The sequence below is a fragment of the Labeo rohita genome, chromosome 15 (genome assembly GCF_022985175.1).
Source record: "Labeo rohita strain BAU-BD-2019 chromosome 15, IGBB_LRoh.1.0, whole genome shotgun sequence".
Lineage (NCBI taxonomy): Eukaryota > Metazoa > Chordata > Actinopteri > Cypriniformes > Cyprinidae > Labeo > Labeo rohita.
In genome coordinates this window covers 8,080,400-8,107,229 of record NC_066883.1, presented here as the reverse complement: position 1 = coordinate 8,107,229, position 26,830 = coordinate 8,080,400, and the positions used below count along the sequence as shown (strand labels likewise).

General features: G+C 36.0%; 1 protein-coding gene across 5 annotated transcripts in view; it reads left to right on the top strand.

Moving 5' to 3' along the window:
- Nucleotides 1–26,830, top strand: part of ece2b (endothelin converting enzyme 2b) — a 72,294-nt gene that overhangs the window by 2,436 nt on the left and 43,028 nt on the right. The window contains exon 1 of one of the 5 annotated variants that reach the window (XM_051129349.1): nt 13,857–14,019. The exons of 1 other annotated variant lie outside the window; for it this stretch is intronic. The gene's annotated coding sequence lies outside the window, so the exon portion shown is untranslated. Of the gene's footprint in view, nt 1–13,856; nt 14,156–25,194; nt 25,321–26,830 lie in introns of those variants that run through there. 3 more of the 5 variants (XM_051129347.1, XM_051129348.1, XM_051129350.1) reach the window with 3 other exon arrangements.

The following is a 26,830-nucleotide window of genomic DNA, read 5'->3' as shown; positions in this document are numbered from 1 at the left end:
AAGCAACCCCAAAACATCTTTGACTGTCCACCATGTTTGACTGTAGGGACTCTGTTCTTTTCCTTGAAGGTCCCATTTATTTTTCTGTAAACAGTGCCATAATGTCCTTTACCAAAAAGCTTTTGTCTCATCTGTCCACAGTATGTTCTCCCAGAGAGATTGTGGTTTGGTCACATAAGTTTTGGCAAACTCCATTCTTGCTTTTTTATGCCTTTGTGGTGTCCTCCTGGGTCTCCTACAATAGCGGCCCTTTTTATTCAGATGGCGATGGATAGTGTGAGCTGACACTGTTGTACCCTGTGTCTGCAGATCAGCTTGAATTTTTTGGAAGTTAATCGGGGTTCTTTATCCACCATTCGAACAATCCTTCGTAGTAATTTTACATTAATTTTGCTCTTCCATCCATGTCCAGGGAGGTTAGCTACAGTGCCACGGGCCAACCTCTTGATGATATTGCACACAGTGGACACAGGAACATTAAAGGAGAAGTCCACTTCCAAAACAACAGTTTACAAATAATTCACTCACCCCCTTGTCATTTAAGATGTTTATGTCTTTCTGTCTTCAGTTGTAAAGAAATTATGGTTTTTGAGGAAAGCATTTCAGGATTTTTCTTCATATAATGGACTTCAACTGTGCCTCCGATTTTGAACTTCCAAAATGTAGTTTAAATGCAGCTTCAAAGGGCTCTAAACGATCCCAGCCGATGAAGAAGGGTCTTATCTAGTGAAACGATAGCACAGGCTCTCGGATGCACATTCACAGGTCGTTCTTGAACGATTCCTTCATTTCTTTACGACTGAAGACAGAAAGACATGAACATCTTGGATGACAAGGGGGTGAGTAAATTATTTGTGAATTGTTCTGGAAGTGGAGTTCTCCTTTAACATGTTTTTCCACAATTTTTTCTCTCAAATCCACAGACAACTCTTTACACTTCTTTCTTTTGTCCATGCTCAGTGTGATGCACAACACAGGTTGAGTCAACTTTTCTCCATTTTAACTGGTTGAAATGATTGTGATTACTATATTGCCCACACCTGTTACTTGCCACAGGTGTGTCTAAATACAAATTACAGGAGCATCACATGCTTGAAAAGCAATTATTTCTTACAATTTTGACAAGGTGCCAATTATTTTGTCCAGTCCATTTGTGAGTTCTGTGTGAAATTTGATAAAATTCGACTTTCTTCTTTTGTGTTGTTGCAGTGCAAACAAAAACAATAAGCATGTGAATACCAAAACATTTGCAACTGGAACAATTTTCTGAGAGAAGTGTTGCATTTTCTGACAGAATTGCAAGGGTGCTGATATTTTTGGCCATGACTGAACGTGCAACATTTAATGCAAAATGAAAATGGAACATAATTTAGCATAATTTAGACTTACCATTTCCTACACTAGATTTAAAATGTAAATTGAAAACGTATTTTAACACTTTATAAGTTGCAAAATGAAAATGAAAATGTATTACCAAAATTGCAGTGAAGTGTCCTACCCATGAGTCTAAATGCATTAAGGAAAAATAGCATTTAAATTAGGGCTGCACGATAAAACGCATGCGATTGTCAGGCACGTTTAGTCAGTAAAGCTATGCAAAATCGTGCTCATAATCGCAGATGAATCGCATTTGATTATGAGTGCGATTTTGCGTAGCTTTTCAGTGATTTACGGCTCTGTGTATTAATTGCCGCTCCAGCTGAACACACGTAATGGAAATTTACTACTAATCAAAGAACTGGATTTATTGACTAAACACGCATGATAATTGCATGTGATTTAGTGCAGCCCTAATTTAAATGATAATTTTGCTGCAGTTTTGCTTGGAACTAGATACATTTAGGTAATACATTTTCATGTTAATTTTGCAACTTATAAAGCATTAAAATATGGTTTACATAATAAATCTAGTGTAGGAAATGGCAAGTGTAAATTATATCATTGAATTTTAAATGTTGCACATATGTGTGGGAAAATGTAAATTTAAATACAGAAATACATTGCCATTTTACATACTGCATTTCCATTTTCCATATTACATTTCAAAAGGATTTTTGCTACCCACAGGCTTCCATATACATCTAACAGCTCTCCTCTCCTCAACAGCCCACACAGTTTTAGGTATCACTCATGTCTGTAAAACCGTGTGGGACTTGCCGAAGCTTAATACGTGGGATAAGGGTTTTTGAAGAACCCATCACCCTGCCTTAGCAATCACTATACTAATAACTGAAACTTAATGTAGGCAGAGCGGATGTGAATGCACTCATGTAAACATGCACGGATTCAGTCATTTGGGAGGAATGCTCAGAGGTCGTGATGGAGCTGCTCTAATTAGCCTGTCCAATATGCTGTAAATCAATTACTGCTTGCAGAGCAAGAGCCATTTCCACAACTCTGTTATCTGGATCGGGAAGATAATTTATTTGCGGACTGACGTATGTCGTACACTGTGTTCCAGGTCGGTGTGCTAATGTTATATGTTCACCATAAAAAATGATGAATGACATCATCACCAGTTCCTGTAAAGAGAACTACTGAATGTACAGCACGGACCCTTGCTATTTCTAGTGAATGTTTCACCAGTTTCAATAAAGTATGAAAACTTTGCAGTTAAGTTGAAACTGGTGCATTTTTGTAGAATGTTGTTCCAATATATTCCCAAAGAAGTTCCTTAATATTTTACATTTTGGTGAGTTTGGTGAGTGGTGAATTTGTATGAAATTCATGACTTCACTAAATGTTTTGCTTATGCCCCACAGAGGATTAGGTTTAAGGGTGGACCTTTTTCCTAAAAATTGTTTGTTTTTTGGATAACTCATATTGTAAAAATTCATATGAAATCACCTCTCTTTTGCCAAAATGAAAAGTAGTTATGTTTTCTCATTAATCAGGCTAGTGCACCCAAATATGAAAATTCTGTCATTATTTACTCATCATGTTGTTCCAAACCCATATGACTTTCTTTCTTCTGTGGAACCCAAAAGGTTTTCACAGTTTTTGCCCATACAGTAAAAGTTAATGGGGTCCAAAACAACATTGTATTGAACTTCTTTGACTTTCATAGTATGAACAACAAAAAAAAGAGACATTTTTCGAAATAATTTTTGTCATGTTCCACATAAAAACAACAACATGAGGCTGGCAGTAGGGGTGTGCAATATTGACAAAAAATAATATATCAATACTTTAAGGATTTTTTTCAAAGAACAAAGTCCTAATGAGGGATTCATTGAATCATTGATTCAAATGAATTTTTCAAAACAGCTGATTCATTTGAAAATGAAGCAAGGCCCTGTCCCAAATCACACCCTCACAATCTTTCCACACTTTCGTGGCGTAATGCCGCTTTGACTGTCGAGAAGCGTCTGCGGAGCGTGCATCAGTGTGGACTCAGCAGAAGTGCACATCGAGGGCACATAGCAGCCGCAAAAGGGGCGCTCACGAGCACCCTTTTAAATTGCTAAAATGATGAATGGGACACCCTACGGTCTTGTGGACACATGTACACAGTGGCCATTATAAGTCAGCAAGACCGTAAGTGTGTATGAAGTGTGCCGTTTGGACAGGGCCCAAGTGGCTGTCGAATGAATCACTGAATCATTGATTCAAATGATTCATTCAAAACCAGATTCGTTCTGGATTCCAGATTCAGTGACATGCAAATGTTCAGCTTCGGCTTTGTTTGGAACTATTTTCATTGGTGAAACAGAAAAAACAACAACATAATATTGTGTCTAAATGTTACTCACTCAATATCAGCTTCATTAATATCTCATTTGTGATCACACTCATGCACTCGTATTCAGGAAAATAGTGCTCTTGTTTGTATGATATTACTTAACCATATCTTGTCTTATGTGATATAGTTAAAAAAAGAACCCTACAGGGATATTTTTGCCCTTATAGGAGCATCTAAGCTTCATCAAGCAGTGAATGAGCTCTCAAGGCGTGTTTTTGTTTGTTTTTTAGCAAAGTGAGTGACATACTCAATAATGTCAGCTTGCACATCACTGAAACAACAATTACAATATTACTGTAGATGATAAATAATATCGCACACCACTGATTACAGGCTTTTCATGTTTGGGTGAACGATCCCTTTAAAGGGGTCCTATTATGCTTTTTCACTTTTTGAACTTTAGTCAGTGTGTGGTGTGTATCTTTGGGCATAAAAAAGATCTACAAAGTTACAAATCTCAAAATCCACTCCAAAGCGAGATATTTCGTTTTTAAAAAATTCCTTTTTAAAAACTACAACAAACGGCTCCTTTGGACTACAACGTTTGTTTTCCGCATGCAATTAAGTCACAACGCGGTCCATTAGAATATCATTAAATTAAATCCCGCCCATGGAAATTCTAATTGTTGGAGGGGGGAGGTGTAGGGATGAGGTGGGGGATTACCCTAACGATGCAGTGCAGAGAGCCGCTTCAAGGAACCGTAGCGTGGCCGGTATAAACACAAGCATTGATTCAGAGCAATAATGCGCGACAGACGTGTGCAGTACAGGGGGTTGAAACACATTCTGAAGCCGCAGATTACTCCGGTTACCGCGTCTGAGCTATAACGCGCCGCAGACGTGTGCAGTGTGTGATAAGAGATTTATTCATCATACAGCGTAGATAACGTTACCTTCACGTATAACGCGAGTGTTTTTTAAAATGCATAAACTTGCACTAGAATAGGCTAGGTTAATCAGTGATGATGTTCTTTAATAATGTTAGACTGCTTTTAGCCTTATGCTGGAGCTGGTTTCGGACAATGAAAATAAGTATGTAAATAATTAAATACATTAGCACAATAATATCATGTATTGGCGATCTCGCAGGCTGATGATAGGACCCAACACTACTGTAGTGTATTATTTACTCACCCTCCATGCATCCTAGGTGTATATGACTTCCTTCTTTCAGACGAATGCAATCGGAGTTATATTAAAATTTGCCTCACACGGCTCCAGGGGGTTAATAAAGGCCTCTTGTGTCGAATCAATTCGCTTTTGTAAGAAAAATATCCATGTTTAAAACGTAAGAATCACTTTAGCTTGCGCTAACAGTTGTACACGGAAATTGCTTCTTTGACAAGGGGCGTGACAGTACTGAAACACCATCTAAGCTGTTAGCCAATCGCAACGCAGTGGGACAGCTAACCAATCACATTTCGTTTTTCGGAAGGCGGAACCCGGAACTAATCGAGTCATTGTGCCAGGCTGGGAGAAATGTATTGTAATAATGTAAATTACGTTAAAAATAATGTGTTTTTTGATCCACCAAGCATGAAAGTATGTTCTAGTACACCCCCAAAATAAAATCAAGACTCTGTTAAAGAGCATAATAGGACGCCTTTAAGGAGTTTTTGGTAGGTGGCAGTGAATAATGTCTATTATGAGGGTGTGGAAAAGTCTGAATTAAACAGGAATATGCTAAAGTGGATTTCTAAACGCACTGACCCGCCTTCTGACATTTTTATTTGATGCTGCTACACTGGAGTGCGTTGCATCAAACTTATTTTCACATTCGTTTCTTTGTGTCGACATGAACTGTAGTAAGGTCACTGATAGCTTAGTTCTTTATCTTATCTTCCACTGTACTTCCTCTTAGTTTCATCATGCAAATTGCACCAGTGTACATTTTAAGGTGATTTTCACCCATTTAAATAGCAATACTATTGTTTAGTAGTTTTGTTTCAGAGTCTTGCGGTAAACTTTCGGCCAGGCTTTGCTGATGTTTGATTTGGCCAGAGACACACTGGTTTGTGTCGACAGTTATTGGATTATGTGGTCATGAAGATAAAGATGTTATGTAACCAGCATCATCCTGTTTGCATGTTTATCCTTCATGCGTATCCCCATCAACGCTTACTGAGAATTAACCCATTATTTTCTGGAACAGTGTTGTCTTCAGCCCACCATTTTACGCTTCGCTGTGTAGTAGTATTAACAAAATGACTTTTTTGAGGGGCAGTTGCCCTTTGGCTCTAATCTAGGAGCAGCTTCTCAAATCCCGATCCAAACCGTAACCATCGTTGGAGAGAGCGCAACACTGGCTCCAGATCAGAAAGACAGGGAGACTCCAGGGTGTGGTTTGCTGTGGGAAAGGCTGGTTGTTAAGCTCTCTGGAGGTGGAGTGCACTCTCTAGTCATCCCCTGCGTGACCCCTGAAGCACTGCTCAGGGCTCGGGAGCACTGGTACATCCTGCCGTTGGGTGTGTGAGAGCAGGGAGATGGCCACACTTTCCTGTCTACGCCAAGACTCCATCTGTACCGGTGTGTGTGTGTGTGTTCAGGGTCCAAGTTAAGGTCAGTGATCTAGCAGTCCACCTTCTCAGCTGCCATCTGATGTGTCTTACAGAAGGTCTTTTTGAACAATGTTTCATTAGACCTGAGGATTTTGGGGGTCGATCAGTGTGGGTTTTTAAATGGCTGATTTCTTGAGAGCCAGTGGGCATTATACCAAAAATAATAAAATATAATGCCACAGAATAAGACACACAAACAAATTTGGAACTTATCTACTATAAATCTCGGCAAAACTCCAAAAATGTACTTTTACATCCAATTCACTGCAGTTTCCAGCTGGAATGAACACCTTTTCAGACAAATTATGATTACAGGAGCAGATTATTAATTAAAAAAGACACATCTCTGTGCACTTCCTCCTCAAAAAACATTCACTGTGATTTCTAAACTAACTTTTTCACATTTGCATTTCTTTATCAGATGCATATATGGCTTTTCTGACAAGGTAAACTTGCTCGGTAGCACACCTGGTACAACACTGCATAAGATTGCATAAGAGTGCTCAGGTACGAGTCCTGTGAGTCATGACACTAACAGAGATCAAGGATTTGTAGAAGCAAGCTAAAATGCCATGGTTGCTTCAGAAAATGTTTTTCACATTTGGTTTTGTTAACGCTATTGGTTAGGTTTAGAGTAGAGTTTAGTGTAGGTAGTGTTATTTTCAAACTCGGAGGAAGAATTAACCTTTTAGCATCTCTAACTAAACGTTTCTCTGGACATTTCGCATTTCATTTCACATGCAAGAAGCAGCATAATCAAATCCTGAGGCACATTTTTATAGTGAGTATGGGTTTCATTTTATGCTGTATATTTGTGAAATTTACACTAAAGTAGGCTCGTTTAATGATGGATGCTATTAAATGAGCAAATAAATCTACTATTGTACTTCAATGATATTACATATTTCTAATTATGCACCAATATTGATACAAAAAAACAAAACAAAACAGGAATTATTTTAATTTTATGGCTGATAACAAAACATAGCAAATACTATAACTCTATACTAATTCGTTAAAAGACAATTAAAACATACTAAAACTAAAATAAATTGTGTATTTATCTCAGTGATAACACTTTTAAAAAATAGTTAGTCTTTATTATAGCTATTATGAGCCTAAACAAGCATTTATGTCCAATTGCTCTTTGGAGATATTTAATGAAAAATTCTGGAAGTAATGGAAAGTATTTTCAGAAGCAGATCGTTAATAGACACTACCCATCTTCAATAAGATGGGTAGTATCTATTAACCTTCATGTTCTTTTAGGATTGACTTTCCTGTTGTTTTGCTTCCCAGAGGCTCTAGTGATGGACGTATGAAAATAATGATAGTAATTTTGCAATTAACCTCTTATTTTCCCTTCGGATTCTTTTAATTTGCTTCTCTGACCTAATCAAAACCCGCTAGAGAGACATTACTGAAGCTTTAATCTTGTGTTGTTTCACAAAGCAGACAGACTTTTCAGAAACACAACTATTATTGAATAAAAACACTGGTGTTGCCTCTGCTTCTGTCGAGAAATAAATCAAAATAAACTGTCAGCAGTGTCGCTTCAGTTTATATATAAGTCAGTCAGAGAGTCTTAGTGCGTGATAATTCATTGCATTTATTCATGCTTATCTGCTGTCTCGGAGCCTCCAAGCATTAGTAATGTAATATTTTTCATTTGAAGTGTGTTATGAAGTTGAAATTTTGTTTACAAACTGTTCTCATAAGATTATAAAAACTCATGAAGTATTAACCGTGAGTCTTTAATGTTAATTATGTTTTTGAGCTATTACATTGGATTGAAACAGAATATGAAGGTTATGGGAGTACATAGGGTCATTACTGATTTCTAGAAACCGGTTGGTCTTGTCTGTCACGTCGTCCTTTCATCTTTTCAAACCAGCTATACTTTATCCATCTGCATCCGTCCTTTAGCATTGCACCCTGCTGCCTTTACCCACCATGTACAATTTCATACCTTCCCTTAACTTTCTCTTATATTTCTCTGAGTTACCATTATTCCTCCATGTTCCCTTCGTTTGCTTGTTTAACATTCTGCCAGCTCTGCACTGCAGTACCTGAGACCTGGCATGAAAATGACAGAAGAGAGAGAGAGAGAGAGAGAGAGAGAGAGAGAGAGAGGACGAGATTTGGCTTTGCCCGCTGCAATCTCTCCTTCTTTTTGTGAGCAGCTTGTCGACTGTGAAGAACTCGATTCCTTTTTCCTCTTAATCATATCCTCCAGCAGTAAATTTACAGATTACGGTTTAGGTCACTTACAGATTGCTTATTAGATCTGAACAATATTATGATTTGTTCTCCTCATTTTCAGCTCATTCTTTTACTCACAGACTGTAGGTTTGCATGTAAATTAGGGCTATTATTCACATTTTTTAAATGTTTGAAAGCCTTAAGCTAAACAAGATAAAAGCTCCTGAGAAGAAAATTTGCATAGGATATTAAGATTTATTTTCAGAAAATATATCTTTAGTTTATATATTGTATTAAACTTCTTTTTTTTTCTTTACAAAATGTATTTATTTTTGTGTTATAACAAGTGAAACATTATTGGTAAGAAATTGAAGAAAAAAAATATCCTTAATTGCGTAATAATTTGAGCTGCATTTAATGTATGAAAGGTTCTATGTTAATTAAATATATTTTTTATAATTTAAAATACACATTATTTCTTCTGAAGTCAATTTATCTCGTTTTTAGCGTATTAATATATTTTTACTCTGCAACTGTAAAAAAAAAAAAAACTACAGATAAAGAACGTGCTTTTTGCAATGTAAGGTTTCTGTGCACACACCTGTGTGAAAGCTTAGACAACAGGAGGGAAGCTATTTGAAGTCTGTCACGGTTGCACAGGCAGAAATTCACAGGAAGACAGGAAGTAAGCAGTTAATAGATGACGATATGCTGTGAAGATCAACTCTACAGTGGCGTGTGACGTTCAGACGGCTCCCTCCCATGAATCCTGTGGTGCATTTCCACTGTAGCTCTGAGAAAAGCTGTATGTATTTGCATAATTTGCTTATTATGTGCACAGAGTCCTAAATTTTCCTTTCAAATGTGTGTTGGTCAACAGTTTGTTTTTTTAAAGAAAGAATAATAGTCTCTTGCTGAAGTTAAAGCAGACTGAATCTGTAGGTGATCTGATTTTTTTTTTGTCCTGTTAAAAGAAAAAGAGCACAGTATCCCTGCAAACCCATCAAAACTCTTTGCACTCTCCCCAATGTCTTTTCTCTTCCTTCCTTCCTTCTGTTTTTCCTCCGTTCCTCCCTTCTTCCTCTCGCGGTCTGTGTGTGGGGAGTGAGGTAACCTTGATGCCCAGATCGGTGACGTCATTCGGGCTCCCTGGGGAATATACTCTCTGTCTCTCTTTCTCAGAAACACACAAAGTCAGACACACACGCTCAGTGTTGTTCTGTTGAATCGATGACACACTCAAACCGAGGGTGGCATAGCAAATGGAAAAGAGAATGTACGTTCACACTGCTGTTGAACATGGCTCAAATGTAATTTTTCCCCAGTGTAAACAGCAAAAACCAAAAACATATTGAACCTGATATTTAAATTCAAATCTGGGCCACTTTCACATGTAGAAATAGGTTTGATATACTTTAATGTAATACATGCAAACTGAAACAAAAACGGAAGCATTTATATTAACTTCAGTATGTTTTGTTTAATTATAGGTATTCTTATAAACACTCTAACTTCTGCATTTTGAAAAAGTTGAACTTTTAATGCATTGCAATAATCTAGTCTTGAGGTAATAAATACATGAATTTGTTATTTGTTGTAGAGATATGGATTTCTAAAATGGAAAATGGATTTCAGTTAAGGTTCTTAACTGAATACCAAGACCTTGCCAGAACATCCATCAAGAGACACATTGTTTTCTAGGTTATTATGTTTGGCGGTTTTTGATCCAGTAATTAAGCAATTGTTGTTGTTGTTGTTGTTTTGTTTTTTTTCTGAATTAATCAATAGTTAAGTCATCCAGCTTTTAATATTATCTATGCAGTCCATTAGTTTAGAGAATTGGTAGGTTTCATGTAACCTCAAGGAAATGTAGAGCTGATTGTTAAAAAACGGTTCTTTAAAAACAAAACAAAAAAAAAATAAAATAAAAAACAATCTTAGTATTGAGCCTTGCAGCACATCATATCAAAATTGTGATTTATATAACACCTTTTTTATTTCTTGCTATAAAGTAATAACAGCCAGATAAATAAGTTAAACATAATATAAACTATGCTAATTCCGTTAATGCCGTCATAATTTGCAAGCTTATTTAAGACAAAGTTGTGGTCAGTAGTATCAGCGTTAACAGTTAGTCATCCAACTTTTAATATTAACTGTGTAGTCCATTAGTTTAGAGAATTGGTAGGTTTCATCTGACTTTGAGGAAATACAGAGCTGATTGTATTATTCAAAAAGTGGTCCTAGTATTGAGCCTTGCAGCACACCATATTGAAATTGTGATTTATATGACACCTTTTCATTTCTTGCTACAAAGTGATAACACCATTGAAGGAGAAGTCCACTTCCAGAACAATAATTTACAAATAATTTACTCACCCCCTTGTCATCCCAGATGTTCATGTCTTTCATGTCTCTTCAGTTGTAAAGATTTTCTTCATATAATGGACTTGGGGTTTTTCGAGTCTTTCATTCATGTTTGGGGCTGTCACGTGTCACAAACAACTCAAACCCGAAAACTTGTCAGATAATAGGTGAGGTGAGCTAATCATAGACTAAAGACCCAGATAAACAATTAATTAATCTTTTCTGTTTCTTATAGCATTATTGTTTTGTCTTGTTTGTAGTGTGATCAGCGTTTGTGTAAGCAGTAGATGTGTTAGAGAAGTAACACGTAACATTTTAATTATATTCATTTTGCTGAACGAGACTCAAAGGTCAGAGTCTGTAAAATGATCCGAACTTCCCATCACTACTACGCATCACATCTAAGTTCATTGTCTGTGTGGGGAATGGTGAAAAACTCCACCTTATTTTCTCCTACAACTTCAGAATCGTTTGACATCGTTGTACCTTTTTGTTTGTAAACAGCGTTTGACTTACTTGCACTTTCTTAGTCTTTGCGCGTTCGCTTTGTAAACACTGGGTCTGTGGTTCTGCCTACATTCGGCCTGACCTTTCGACATGATTCACTAGTACGTGAGCGCGCATCCCAGAACCTGTTCTACAATGTTGTGGTCAGTAGTATCAGCATTAAGCACCAAAAATACTAAGAGAGTGATGCAACCACGAGCATAATAAGTGATGTCTATTGAGTGCAGGTTCAGTGCTATGATATTTTCTAAATCCTGAATGAAATTCCTCACAGATATTTCTCTCCAAATATGCTTTTCCACAAGTTCATTAGCAGCATCCGAGTTCGTGTGAATCCTGATGATTATGTTCTCACCTTGTTCAAAGGTGTTCACATGATCAGTCTCACAAATATGCTTAAAACATTAATGTAGGAGCATTAATGTAATCTACATTTTCTTTTGCATTTCTTTAAAATAAAATATTAGTGTAGTGTCAGACTTTATGTATTTATTTCTTTAATACATATTTCAAGCCTTTTTGTGAATGATTCACCGGTGCATGCTATTCCAAAAATGTTTCCATGCATAATCAAAATGTAGTAACTTGTTCCGCCTGTGTAACAACTTTCCTTTCCAGCTGATGTCACCAGTCTGCCTTAATTCTCCACACCTCCCTTCAACCACCTGCCTCCATTTTGCTAAACACACACACTTCCCGGTGAATAAAATCAAGCCCTGCATTGCATTCTTCAACATTGACAGTCAGGTTACACTCATATTATGGAGGCAAAATGGGCTGCAGATGGCATTTCGCTTTAACTTTATTGTCAAAAACATAATTTCACAAAGAGCATCTATCAGCAGGTCTTCATACGCTCTGCTTATTGGTTTTCAGCGTGTGAAGTGCGCTCAAGTGTCTAACTACATCAGGGCATGATGGGCCGCCGGCCCAGAACAGAATGGCCTTTTGTACCACAACAGTACAGCTCTCTGTCCCTGTATCCTTTAACCGGCCACAATGGAAGCCCCCTCTAACGGTGCAGAAGTGTTAGCACACTCTGAGCCGACAGCCTGAATGAAGTCCCTATGAATGAGCGGCCAGAGGACTGTGGGAATAGGGGCTGGTGGGGCGATTCTAAATGGGAGTTTCTGTGGAGCGAAAGGAAGGGTTGTGGTTTGTTTTTATGTGGCATGTCCCAGTGGATACTCTAAATAGCTTGATGTAAATGTGCATTATATACTTTGAGCCCATGTTATTTCAGCTTGCGTTTTCTTCTTGTTTTACTCTTTTAAAAGTATAGTTTGCCCAAAATTTAAATTCTGTCATATGTCATTTCAAACCTGTCTTCTGTGGAACGTTAATGAAGATGTTGAAACTAATGATTCAGAAATGTAGATCTGACATGTATTGCATGAGTCATTTAGATTCATTTTTGTGGACTTTTTAATGTTATTTTTACCTTTTTTTCTAAGCTTGAAAGCCACTAGTTATATCCATTCATATTGAAAGGGGAAGCATGACAATTCTGAACATCTCATTTTGTATTCATCTTTAGAAAGGGTTTGAAATGAAACAGCCATGATGATACCTTGAATCATGTGGCTTGCTGGCTTTTCTATGTAGTCAGACCTGGGAAATGACTTTTTTTAGTGAGCAAGATTCAAATTTGTGCTGCCTACATGAGCACCATGGTTCAAAGTATAAATAAATACTTACAGAATTAATTTATTTTGCCTATTTTGGGGTATTTTAGTGGGCAAACATCGTTATTACAACTTCAACAAAATGAACAAACCCTAAAATCCTGTATTAAAGTTGTGATGACACGAAAGAAGCCATAGATCTTTTCTTCCATACTGTAAGATTGAAAAGAAAAAAAAAAAAGATTATATTTCAGTGCTTTTGTGTTACCATGAGAAACCATGCAATCTCTCGCAAGTATTGTTTTCCCCTGAGAAAACAATCCTGCAAACCTATTGCGTTCCCATGAAAAAAAAATCAGCAAATATTTGTTTCATCACGAAACCATCGTAAATTATATTATTTTTTTCCTTTCATCTTTTTGAAAAAGATTTTTACCATTTTCATGTCCTTTTATGGGCTTGGAATACTTTAAATTCTCACCTGGAAGTAGATAAATTAATGTTGCAAGCAAGATTCGAACTTGCATTGCCCACTTGAGCACCATAGATCAGTGTGTCAGTATGCACTAACCACTAAGCTAAAGCTCATTTTGTACCGCTCACTTTCTCTCTGTCTCTGGGTGTTACTTTAATTTATTAGGAACTGTCCTCTACTTTGTCACGATGTTGCACGAATCAAGCAGCCGCCCCAGGCGTTTGGTCGTAGGCGAAGCTGTTTACTTTCCCCGCTATCATCATCCCTTCAGAAAACTCCCCCGTTGATTGTCTCTCATCCCTTTTCTTGCGTCTCAAACCCCCTCCTACTCTCCCAGACCCTCCTGACTGTGATTTTCAAACTCCCCTGCTTGTGTTGTTTGTATGTGCGTTCATCTGCTCTCATTTGTCCCTCCCGCCTGTCTACAAGCGTTCTGCTCGCTGTTCATGGTCTCTGTGTGACGAGGCCAACACCACAGAGAGAGAAGAGAAAAGGAAATGAGAAGGGGGAGGCAGTGTCTTTCTCGTCTTTGTGGTGTGTGAGGTACGTACAGTACTTGTTCTCGGATCTGTGTGATGCGCTGCGTCGAATGAGGGATTGATTTATTGTTTTGTTTTCCTGCTGTCCGGGTGCAAAAGCCGTTGCTGACTTACTGGAGACGGTGAGAATATATGCACAAGTATGTGTTTTCCGCAGGCTGTTTCAATCTGTTTATGATTGATGTTTCTGCCACTGTTGCTCAGACAGTTTAGCCTTAGTACAAATAGCATATTGCTTTGACTTTGTGTGGATACCATTTATCACTTAATGTAAACAAGACGCTATTTGTAGCTGTTCGGTGCAAACGGTATCAGCTTTACATCCTCCAGCATTTACGTTTAGTCCAAATTGTATTTGGTTCAGTGAGCCCACAAAAAAACCCTAGTTTAATAGAAAATCTAGATTAAGTTGTCAAGTTTTTACGAATGTTCTATCTGGCAATGTTTATATAGTTTTCTTTATGTACATTTCACAAATTACAAAGAAATGACAAATAAAATATTGAATTAAATGTACATTTTTGCAGTAGAAAGACTGAAATAGTTTGTTCTTGAAAAACAAAGATCAATCAGCAATCTTCATTTTTACTTTAAATAACATTTTTTACAATGTACAGATATTTTGGTGTAATAAAGCAAAAATGTCAAGTGGTGTAACCATCAAGTTAAAACCAAATCTCAACTTCAAAAGAGTATTCAAACATAATTTTAACCACATTTTAAAGTAATATGTGTAGTTTTAAAGATCATGACATATAGAGTCATGAATATCATAAGATTTTATTTTTTTATTTAGGGTTTTTCCATTTGACTGAACAAATATAGATAAAAATGGTAAAATACGTAATATTTATATAACTTGCATGTTGTATACATCAATATTTCAAATAATAATAATATATATATATATATATTTTTTTATTCCTCTACTGCTTTTTCTTATTTTGAAACATTCAGTTATTTTCTCTTTATTTCTTTCTCTCTCTCTCTCTCTCTTTTTTTTTTTAATTTGAAGCATTCTAATAAGACCTTTTTCTTCATTATAGTCTTATACATGTAGGGGAAAAAAGTAAAATGACTTCTGGAAACAGCATCAGCATTTACATCTTCTTATGGTTAGTCTAAATTGTATTTAGGTCAGTGAGCCCACAAAAAAATCTAGTTTAAAAGAAAATCTAGATTAAAGTGTCACATTTTTAGAAATGTTATATCTGTCAAAGTTTATAGAGTTTTCTCTTTATTTTTACTTTGAAAAAAACAAAGTACAGATTTTTTTTTTTACAATGTACAGATATTTTGGTGTAATAAAGCAAAAATGTCAAGTGGTGTGATCATCAAGTTAAAACTTAATCTCAACTTCAAAAAAGTATTCAAACATAATTTTAACCACATTTTATGTAGTTTTAAATAGCATGACTTATAGAGTCATGAATATCATGAGAGTTTTTTAGGGTTTTTGGATTTGACTGGACAAATATTGCTAAAAATGTTAAAATGTGTAACATTTATATAACTTAAGCTTACTGATAAAGACTAAATTGCATTTGGGTCAGTGAACCCACAAAAAATCTAGTTTAAAAGAAAATCTAGATTAAAGTGTCAATCATATCATAGAGTTTTATACACTGAAATAATTGGTGTAGAATCAATTTTCACTCAGAAATTGGTAGTAAATTTCACGAATTACACAGAAATGACAAATAACACATGGAATTAAATGTGACATTTTGCAGTAGAAAGACTGAAAAAAATCATTCAGCAGTCTTTTTTTTATTTTGTACTTTTTTTTAAACAATGTACAGATGTTTTGATGTAATAACACAAAAATGTGATGTGGTGTAACCATCAAGTTAAAACTTAATCTCAACTTCAAACATCATTTTTAACCACAAATTAATATATGTAGTTTTAAATATGACATGTAGAGTCAAATATCAAGAGATTGTCTTAGGGTTACTCCAATTGACTGGACAAATATTGCTATAAATGTGAAAATATGTAACAATTGTATAACTTAAAACGTACTGATCTGGACTCTGAATGGGTCTGAATGTCATCTCTGTTTTATGGTTTTCTCAAAATGGGTTCTTGCATTTTGGTTACACCAATATTTCAAATATTAATAATATCAAAGAATTTGGTAAATAAAGAATCTTATGCGTGTAAAAAAAATGGCTTCTGGTCATCATGGAGATATGTTCAAGTCATTTCCTGTATGAAGTTTATTTTTTTATGTATTTTTGAACAGCTTTGTAGGTCCTGACATCTACCTTCCTTGAGGAGTCTCAGCTATCTTTCAAAATAATTCCTTTCCCTTTTTAGAGGAACAGTTGAGATATTAAAGAGATCTCATTTGTAGTTTCTTTCCAAAGGGAAGTCTCGGTTTAGTGGCTCAAGCAGCATTCTTCTCAGCCTAACATTTCCCTCTGATTGTAGTTGTAGTCAGTGGTTGTGTTTGGAACTTGTTGTTCCGAGACCGACAAAAGATGTTGATCTGTCCTGCTAAGCAGAAACAGTCAGTGTTTGGATGCAGTAAAATGTCTGAGAATATGTCTGAGAGATAATTAGTGGTTTGCTCCGTCTGCATAACAGGTGTGCGCGTGAGTGTTTGTGTATGCATGTGCGAGTTATTGAGCGGGTCTCGCTGTCGGAGTGTGGAGAGAGGTCATGAATTGAAGAAAAGAGGAAAAGGAGATTGCTGAACCCTGACTTCCGTTTCGTGTCACCACTGAGAGCTCGGGCCAGCAGTTTCTCTCTCTCACTCTCTCCCGTTCGCTCTCACACCCTTGTTTCGCCCTCTCACCCTTTCACATTCACTCTGTTTGTAGCATTACAGTTATTTTGCAAAAGGGAAAGAAATAATCAGAATTAGGTGTAAATTAAAGAGAGTGTGATGTTTTTGTTAAAACTTCCTTTCTCTTTCTAGCAACTGCAAGCTGCTGGTAGCTTGACTTCCTGTAAAGACTGTGATTCTGTGCTGCTTTCAACAAAAAGCATTTCTTTGTTTTTTGAGTGCTCTGACTACCAGTGCTCTGAGTTTGGGGCACGACTGACCAAAGGGTTTGTTTTTAGCATTTTTAAGATCTGAGAGTCATACAGAATTGTTGTATTTTACAGAATAACAGCTGCATCACCACACCTTGTCATATGTCATATGTCAAAAAATGAAGCAGAAAGAGCAGCAGACATATCAGCGAGAACGTTCTTGAAGCACGGTTCTCCTCCAGTAACCCCACGCTAGACAATTTTGGCTTTATTAAAAAAGATTCAGACAGAGCGTATCTGAAAATAAATGTAACTTTTTGCCCTTCATTTAGAGTCCTGTAAAAACACTCAGCAAAAATTCAGAAAAAAGTGCATTTGGGCTTTTATTATAGAGATGTCCCTTCATTTTGTTCTTTCCAATAAAACTTTCAAGCTTTAAATCATTCCTAGTCCATGATTCGCAGTCCATATGAATTAATTGGTTTATTCCAAGTCTTCTGAATGACGTCTTTTCTTATGCATCAAGCAAGTTTCCATATGTATGTTAGTTGATCTGTTTGTATGTGAATAAAATCTCAGAATACGTCTGTTTATAATCGTGTCTCTTCAGAAGAGTTGGATTACTTTTTCGATGTCTTTATGAACTTTTTGCAGCTTGTAAATTTTGGTGGATTGAACGTTCAGTGAAGGTACAGAAATCTCTCAGATTTTATTTAAAGGGGTCATCGGATGCTAAGTTCACTTTTACATGTTGTTTGAACATTAATGTGTGTTGGCAGTGTATGTACAAATCTACCCTATAATGATAAAAACCCATGCAGTGGTTTTTAATTAATCTGTGAAAATAATGGATATTTTTCAAATCGAGACGTTCTCAGATGCCTGTCGGTGTGCCGTCACACCAACAGAGGCCGCTCCCACAATAGTTGATTGACATGAGCGTTTTACCTCAGATAAGCTGTAACAGTCTGCTCTCTTTGTTTCGATGCCAGAGCAGGGATGTAAGTTAGACAAGAATATCTCTGATTGAGCGATTGAGGTGTTGTGTTGCTGGATGTAATAATGAACATAGTAGTCGTCATTTACTCCCGACATCTGAGCAGCTGAAGATGCAGTGGATTACGTTTGTTTGTGAAGGGAATGCACCTACATACAATCTACATATATCTGTCTATGTTCGTGTGAATCATTCATGAACCAGCTTCACTTACAGCAGAAGTGAGTATAAGGGTTTTTTTAGGAATCTTTGCGATCGCCCTTCTTGATAATGTGCTAGTTAGCAAGTTTAGCGGCTAAATGCGGCTAAAGTAAACAGGCTCGTCTCTCCACAGAGAGAAGAGAGGGGCGGGGTGAGCAGAGCTCATTTGCATTTAAAGCAGCCTCGACCAGAATGAGATGATTTTTGCAGAGCTGACAAGGTAAAAAGGGTGTCATTTTACACAACCATTGAGAATTTTTAACCAAAGTATATTATAGACTTTTCATTAAGACCCTAAAGAATCATATCAACTTGTGGAAAATGGGCATTCGATGACCCCTTTAAATATGTTTCAAAGATGAACGAATGTCTTATGGATTTGGAAGGACATGAAGCTGACCAAGTGATGACAGAGCGTTCATTTTTGTTCGAACTTAAAGTTCTTGACTTGCTATAAAGAGATTGCATGAACTTTACACAAAAGCAGAAAGGCATTGGGTCGATGATATCGGTGAGTTGACGTCTCTGTAGAGCGCTGGCCTAATTACAGATCTGGTGTCATCCAATTTATCAGAGCTTTTCCAGCTGCTCAATATCCCCTTTCGGCAAGGCAATGTTTTTCCGTGAGTAAGTGTGTTTTGTTTGTGTAATCCACACCCTGCGAGGAATTCCACTTCCTCAAATGATCAGGCAAGGTCACTTAGGCCCTGACATTTGCTGTTAAGAGTTTACAGATTGTGTGTGTCTGCGTATGTGTGTCGTCACACCTCAAACCTCGATCAAACTGGAAAATGCTCTCACTTCCTCTGAAAAACAACAGTGCAGTCAATGGGAGAACATTCTGTGTGTGTAGAAATGAGCCAACTGGCAAGTAGTTGTAAGCATAAAACTCACTAAACCTTGCTAAAACGTACAGAAAAACAACAAAATGTATTTAAATGCATAAAAACAAACAAACAAACAAAAAAGGTTCAGTGTTCAGTGCAGCTTTCTTTTCCAGTAAATGCAAATCTTGTTTTAAGGCTGTTTACAGTTAAAAAGCATTAAGAAATATAATATGTGACCCTGGACCACAAAACCAGTCATAAGGGTCAATATTTGAGATTGAGATTTAAATAAGCTTTCCATTGATATAGTAATACTAAAATAACACTAATCTATCTATAATTAAAATGAACTTTGATAGTTTTGAGAGATGAAGCAAAAAAAAAAAAAAAAGACAAAGAAAAAAAAGGGTGGTACAACTGTTCTTCTGGAAAAGCAAAACTTGTTATTTGTTAAAATATAATAAATGTTTTAAAAACTTTTAGCCATCACATCAATGTCATGTGGTGCGACCAACCAACAAAATCATGTAGTGTGACCAGTATGCAGAAACTTATATAATTATGTTATCATTCAGGTCAATATGTCTGTTAAAAATATATGATAATTTGTCTTTTTATTACGTGGTTTTATTACTCAGTGTCATGTGGTACAACTTCTCTAAAGCTTATATATGATAAGATAAGAAAAATTAGGATAGGACAATATTGGCTGAGATACAACTATTTGAAATTCTGTAATCTGAAGGTGCAAAAAATATTGAGAAAATTGCCTTTAAAGTTGACCAAATGAAGTTCTTAGCAATGCATATTACTAATCAAAAATTAAGATTTGATATATTTACGCTAGGAAATGTACAAAATATCTTCATGGAACATGATCTTTATATCCTAATGAGTTTTTGGCATAAAAGTAAAATCAATAATTTTAACCCATACAATGTATTTTTGGCTATTGCTGCAAATATACCCATGCTACTTAAGACTGGTTCTGTGTATGTGTATATATATATATGATGTCAAATATAAAAATTATTAGTAGTGTTATTTTTTGCAGTGATTTTACCTTAGGTTTTCCTCTCCAGATTAAGCGGGCCTATTGTTGTGTGAAGAATATTTGTAGTAATCACTCATCTGTGAATGCATTCATATTTTATCTAGTGAGACAATTGTGTATGTAATTATGTACGTGTGTGTGATTATTTGTTCTCGGACCTCACCCATGTCTGCCGGCGACAGACTGTCTGAGCACCTTCATGTAGGGGACTGCAGACCGATGACGGCCTAATCTCAGACTCGCGCTGTTTCCCGCCCTCTCTCTTCACCCTTCTTCAGTATTCCTCTCGCTTGGATGGAGTGAAGCCCATGCTGGCTGTAAAAAGCAGGCTTTGTTACTTCATCTTTCCCTCGGATGGTCTCTGAGGGCCGACAAAAACGTGCGTGGCAGCGCTAGTTTCTTAATAATCGCTCAGTGTGTGTGTGTAGCTGGTGCTTTCTCTCTCTCTTCAAGGTGGCTTTGGGTTGGCTTGGGTGGGTTTCTCGGGGCAGGAGTGTGAGGGTATTTCTAGCTCTCAGGGGCAGAGGTTGGGCTATGCCAGCCTTCCCCCAGCGAGCTGTTTCCTTTCAAAAACACTCGTCAGGAAACCACTTCAAACAATCACATTCCGCGCGGAGAAAGCGCTGCACCACTCCTGGAACTTGGGAAAACCTCTCCCTTCCCCTCGCAAGGCTGCTCTTTTTCTCCGTCTCGCCGCATGTTTCTCATTGGCCTTCAACTTACACACATGTGCGACAGAATTACATCAACCTTTTTGGCTGTTGTACCTTGAAGACTTCTGTATGTAAATGAGCTCTGCAATGATTGGTTAAGCTTCTTCAATGTGGAAAAACAGAGAATTTTATGATTGTGTAATATGCACTGCCTGAAGTCAGAACATCTATCTATCTATCTATGGTCATATGGTCATAGTCCCTAAGATACCTTTGCTGTCGTCTAATGCTCACTTAAAGTTAATACTTAAAAATGCTAATTAGTATATATTAATATTAATTTTAATATTAGTACATTAGGCATGTACTATGTACTGTAACACAGCTCTCGACTGTGTGATTGTTATATCCATGAAACATTGTAGAAACTACATTATCGCAAGTAATTTATTAAAAGTTGGCTATATATTCTACTTTACCTGCATATAGTATATTCATGTAAAGTGAAATATACTATATAGCACATTTCTGGGTGCTTAATTGTTTATATCCTCACAAAAAGCAAACTGTTATCACATAGCTCTATATAAAAAGTTGGATATACTGTTTTATATCTAACTTTATCCAAATACATAAAGTACCCTTGCGTAGTGGGATATATATGTGCCCCTGGACCACAAAACCAGTCATAAGGGTCAGTTTTTTGAAACTGATATACAGCTATTTGAATATATGTAATCTGAGGGTGCAAAAAAATCTAAATAGTGAGAAAATCGCCTTTAAAGTTGTCCAAATGAAGTTCTTAGCAATCCATATTACTAATCAAAAATGTAAGTTTTGATATATTTGAGGTAGTAAATTTACAAAATATCCTAATGGAACATGATCTTAGGGCTGTCAAATGGTACCGGGTTCGGTACTTTCAGTTCTGAAATTTTTTAAATTGTGCAACGCTCCCGTTGTGCTTATTTGTGAGTGCTCGGTGAGGAGCGTGAAGCGCTTATCATTCAGCCAATCAGCGATGTTCAAAAATAGGCTCAACAGCGCTCAAATGTGAGCGGGAAATGACCGTTTTTTAAAATTTCAGAACCGAAAGTACCGAACCCGGTACCGTTTGACAGCCCCACTTAATATCCTAATGATTTTTGGCATAAAATAAGTAATAATTTTGACCCATACAATGTATTGTTGGCTATTGCTACAAATATACCTGTGCTACTTATAACTGGTTTTGTGGTCCAGGGTCACATATTATAAAATGTTTAATGTTATGTATTTGAATAATATACAGTATTAATATTTTAATATTTAAAATAAAACATTGTTAAATGTCATCTTTAGCAAATCGCAAAATCAACATCCATTTGTTCATTGCAATGGTGTGATTTTCTAAATTTACCTGATTTTTTAAAATGTTTTTTAAAAACATAATTTGTAAATAATTGCTGGCTTATTGTATTGACCAGAATATAAATACTGGCATATCTGTATGTTTCTGAAATGATCCAGTTCTTTTTTCAAGACAGCTGTTTTAGTGCTATCTGAGCATATACAGAGATATTTTATGTGCAGCTTTTATGTCGGATTGAAATATTCAAGGACCTTGAAAATAAACTTCATCCTGGTTCCTAACACTGGAAGCTTACTCTCTGCTCACTGTTTAGAGTATGTTTAGATAATATATCAGGTTCACCTTTAAAAGTATCACGGCTGATGAAGAGAGATCTTGAGTTTTTCTCCATTGCGTCAAGGCTTTAAAAAGGCCTTCATAAATAACAATTATAACTGGTTTCATAACCTCCATGTGCATGTTCTCTCTCTCGCTCTCTATTATTACCTCCATATTGCTGTTTATTGTTTGTGCGTCATTGTGTGGCGGTGCACTAAAGGTTGCTTATTCTCTCAGCGCTCATGACCCCGCACCACCTCACAGCTGTTCCTGCATCAGGCTTCTGATTGGCTGCTCCTCTGTCCAATCAAACAGCCCGTGAAAGCATACAGAACATATTGATTTAATTAGTGATAGTTCGTTTGATGGGGGCTTGTTGCCATGGTGATGGGATGGGCAGTGAGAATGTGTATGACGGCTTGACCTTTAGCCATCGCCGTGTGTTTCACACATGCACACACGGGACTGATGAACGGGTCTGCAAACTCACGGCAGGATTTGAATATGGATATGAATATAGCACACTTCATGCAAACACTCACTTTATTACACCATTTACAGGACACAGTGGTAATGTTGGCTAAAACTAAAAATACTAAAAATTGTTTTGTTAAGTGAAATAGGTTTGAATATATATATATATGAATATATATATGAATATATTTATTTGCAAAAACATTTTTTATTATGTTATGTTTTTATTGTGTTTGTTAGCTGTTATATTATAATACAGAATTATATTGTTATAATTTAATACAAAACGTGTTATTTGTTAAAATATAATAAATATTTTAAAAACTTTCAGCCACCACATCAACGTCATGTGGTGCGACCAACAGAATCATGTAGTGTGACCAGTATGCAGAAACTTATGTAATTATGTTATCATCCAGGTAAATATGTTAAACATATATGATAATTTGTCTTTTTATTATATGGTTTTATTGCTCAATGTCATGTGGTATAACTTCTCTAAAGCTTATATATGATAAGATAACCTTTTTGGAAAAAAGGTGATGATTACAAGACATGGCATTTTGGTAAGTTTGTGAATTCAGTGGTTTTATAACCAATGTGAGGTCATTTGTGAGCTATTAGTGCCTAAAAATATATAAACACATATGCAAAAAAATATCTTTTTAAGTTTTCAAAAATCATGTTTTTTATTATGTTATGTTTTTATTGTGTTTGTTAGCTGTATTTCTTTAGTAATTTTTACTTAATCAAAATAACCCAACTGTAGTTTGATTGAGATTATTTGGAATGGACAATGAAAAAACATGATTTTTGAAAATTATTAAAAATGTAGTTATCTGTTTTTGCAAATGAACTCTTCATATTAGATGAAAATCTTAAAATACAAAATAAAATCAGTAAAACTGAAGTACTAAAATTACTAAACCTAAATAAATAAATAATAAAGCTAAATAGAAAGATAAAAATAACTAAGAGAAACAATAACAGCACAAAAATATTTAAAACTAAAACATTTTAAGAAAATTTCAATATAAACATATAGTAAAAAAAAAAAAAAAAAAAAAAAAAAAAAAAATTCTAAATATGAATAAATGCTATAATAGTATAAAATAATACTAAAATAACACTAATCTATGTATAATTGAAATTAACTTATATATTAACTTATTATATTATATTTATTATATTTCTGGGAGATGAAGCCAAAAAAGAAAAGGTGGTACAACTGTTCTTCTTGAAAAGCAAAACTTGTTATTTGTTAAAATATAATAAATGTTTTAAAAACTTTTAGCCATCATATCAAAGTCATGTGGTGCGACCAACAAAATCATGTAGTGTGACCAGTATGCAGGAACTTGTTACGTAATTATGTTATCATCCAGGTCTATATGTCTATTAAAAATATATGCTAATTTGTCTTTTTGTTACATGGTTTTATTACTCAATGTCATGTGGTACAACTTCTCTAAAGCTTATATATGATAAGATAAAAAAAAAAAAAAATCTTTTTGGAAAACAATGATTGAAATGTGTGCATTCACATGTTTTAAATATTACTTGATGATTACAACATGACATTTTGGTAAGTTTGTGAATTCTGTGGTTTTATAACCAACGTGAGGTCATTTGTGAGCTATTAGCGCCTAAAAATATTTATATAAATATTTAGGAAATATTTACTAAACTGAAGCAGATTATTGAGTCATACAGACGGTTTCTCGAGAGGCTGGAATGAGGACAGTTTATAGAAGATGAAGGATGATAAATGAATTGAAATGTAAAAAGGCAGCCTGGAAGTCCGTTGAGAGAGAGAAGGAACAGATGAAGACGAATATTTGGCAAGATTTTAGCATTTTAAATGTCAAAACATAAATTCTGTTAATGGTTGTGCGATATGCCACCTTCAAATCCTCCCGAGAAGTCGTCATTATGATACGAGGTGCATTCAAGTGAATTTGATTGAAATTAAATGGGACGCGTTGAGCACTTTCAGATTTCTTTCTGTCTTTTCAATTGTCAGAGGTGCTATTACAGCAAAAATAAATGTAGAAGAGTGTTTGTCATGATCTGTTCCTTGGTTTCACATGGTTAGCATCCCACATCATCCCATATCCCCAGACGTTTACTAGTGGTTCAAGCCGCAAGTACTGTTTACTGTAACTTCAGCGACTTTTTTATAACTTCCCCGTATGCATGTGTTTCACTGTTACCCACGTAAGCGAGGTAGGAGTCTCCTTTTTGGAAGTGAGGTTTATCTGTTCCTCACTCCCAGCAACTTTCCCTCTCCCACGGTAGCGACCTGCCCTTTCTGGGTCATGTTAACAAAACATTGGCTTTCCTCCCCCCATTCTCCAGTAAATGGTTTATTCCAGTCGTTTCACAGCAGTGGCACCAGTTCACTTCTGCTTTTGGATTGCTGGTGTCTTACTGCGCTGATGAACGGTGAGTCTCAAGTCATCCGTCAATGGCTTTATCTGGTCTGCTGTGACCGCCGGTGAATGTGTTTGCTTGCTGAGCCGGACTGGAGTCTGTAATGACACTCTGTTATTATATAAGACCATGGCTGTGTGAAACCGCACTCTGTATGCTGCTGCAGATGCTATGCATGTTTAAAGCCTCTTACAACCATGTGTTTTGTGATGATTTTTGCATTTTGACTCTAATTTTAACTTTTGCCAACTCAGTAAAATGAGTTAATGATGTTAAAATAATCGCTGATATCACTGCTGAAAAAAAAAAACTCTGGTCTGTTGTCTGATTTTAGATGGATTTTACACAATTATCAGTTTGAGTCCAACTGGCTCCTCAGCTAAACCAGCAATTTATCAGTTTGACTGAGCTGGCATAGTTAAATTTTGATAATCCATGTTACCCCAGCAAAACATGAGTAATTACAATTTTTTTTTGTTATTATCATGCAAATAGTACTAACCCTAAAATATTCTGAAGCAATTTTTCATAAAATGCAACCTATAAGGTTGCTTATTTTCAGGTTTAAATAATGTTAAATAACAGGTTTGCAATGGCCAGTGGCAGAACCTGATTTTACCAAGTACAACATGTTCCTGGATCAACATCTTTGTTGACCCTGGAACAACATTGTGATTAACCAATCAGATTTGAAAAAACAGTTTATAGTTTTTGTGAAGTTTAGGCTTACAATCAGTGTTTGGTAGTTGTACATCAGTGTCATTTATCTATAATTTCCTCTGATTTTAGGGATTACTCATGGGTAAGTTACCTAAAGGTGTAGGGATGTGGTCAAGATTACAATTTTGGATTAAAATGTTGTTCCAGGGTCAACAAAATATCTAACTCAGCAAAATCAGGACGTGCATTTGCAATGCGACCCTACAGAAACCCACAGTACTGTATGTACGTGTGAATGTTGTAGTTTGCACATCACCGTCATTGTGACTTGTGTGTGAAATCTGAAGGATACTGTATACTGATTTGGAAAAATCCTATATTATCAGTGATAATTTCTTTCTTCTGTAAGCTGAGAGAAACAAAAAAAAAAAAAACAGAACACACTTTAAGCTATCATCTATTTAACTAAAGTGAAATAGACGTAACTTAACACTGAGGAACGATGCTGTTGTCTTGATCTGTTACGATCTGTCAGCATCTCGTATGTGCCACACTTCTGCAAATATTTTTAGCAGAGCTGTTCGCTCTTGTTAACTACCGCAGAATAAATATCACAGTGTAATAGTATTTGTAGCTCCAAAACTTCCTAACTGTGTGATTATGCAAAATAACTAAATCTCAAAATGTATGTCGGTATGCAAGTTTGAAGGATTTCATTTCAATGAAATGCATGCACCTCTCTCACTATCACTCAGATGATTATCCATCTTGGCATAATTTGCCAGCCCCTGTTCTAGGTTATCCATCACAATGGAAGGCCAAGTGCAGTGCACTGCATTGTGGGATACAGTATGCTGTAGTA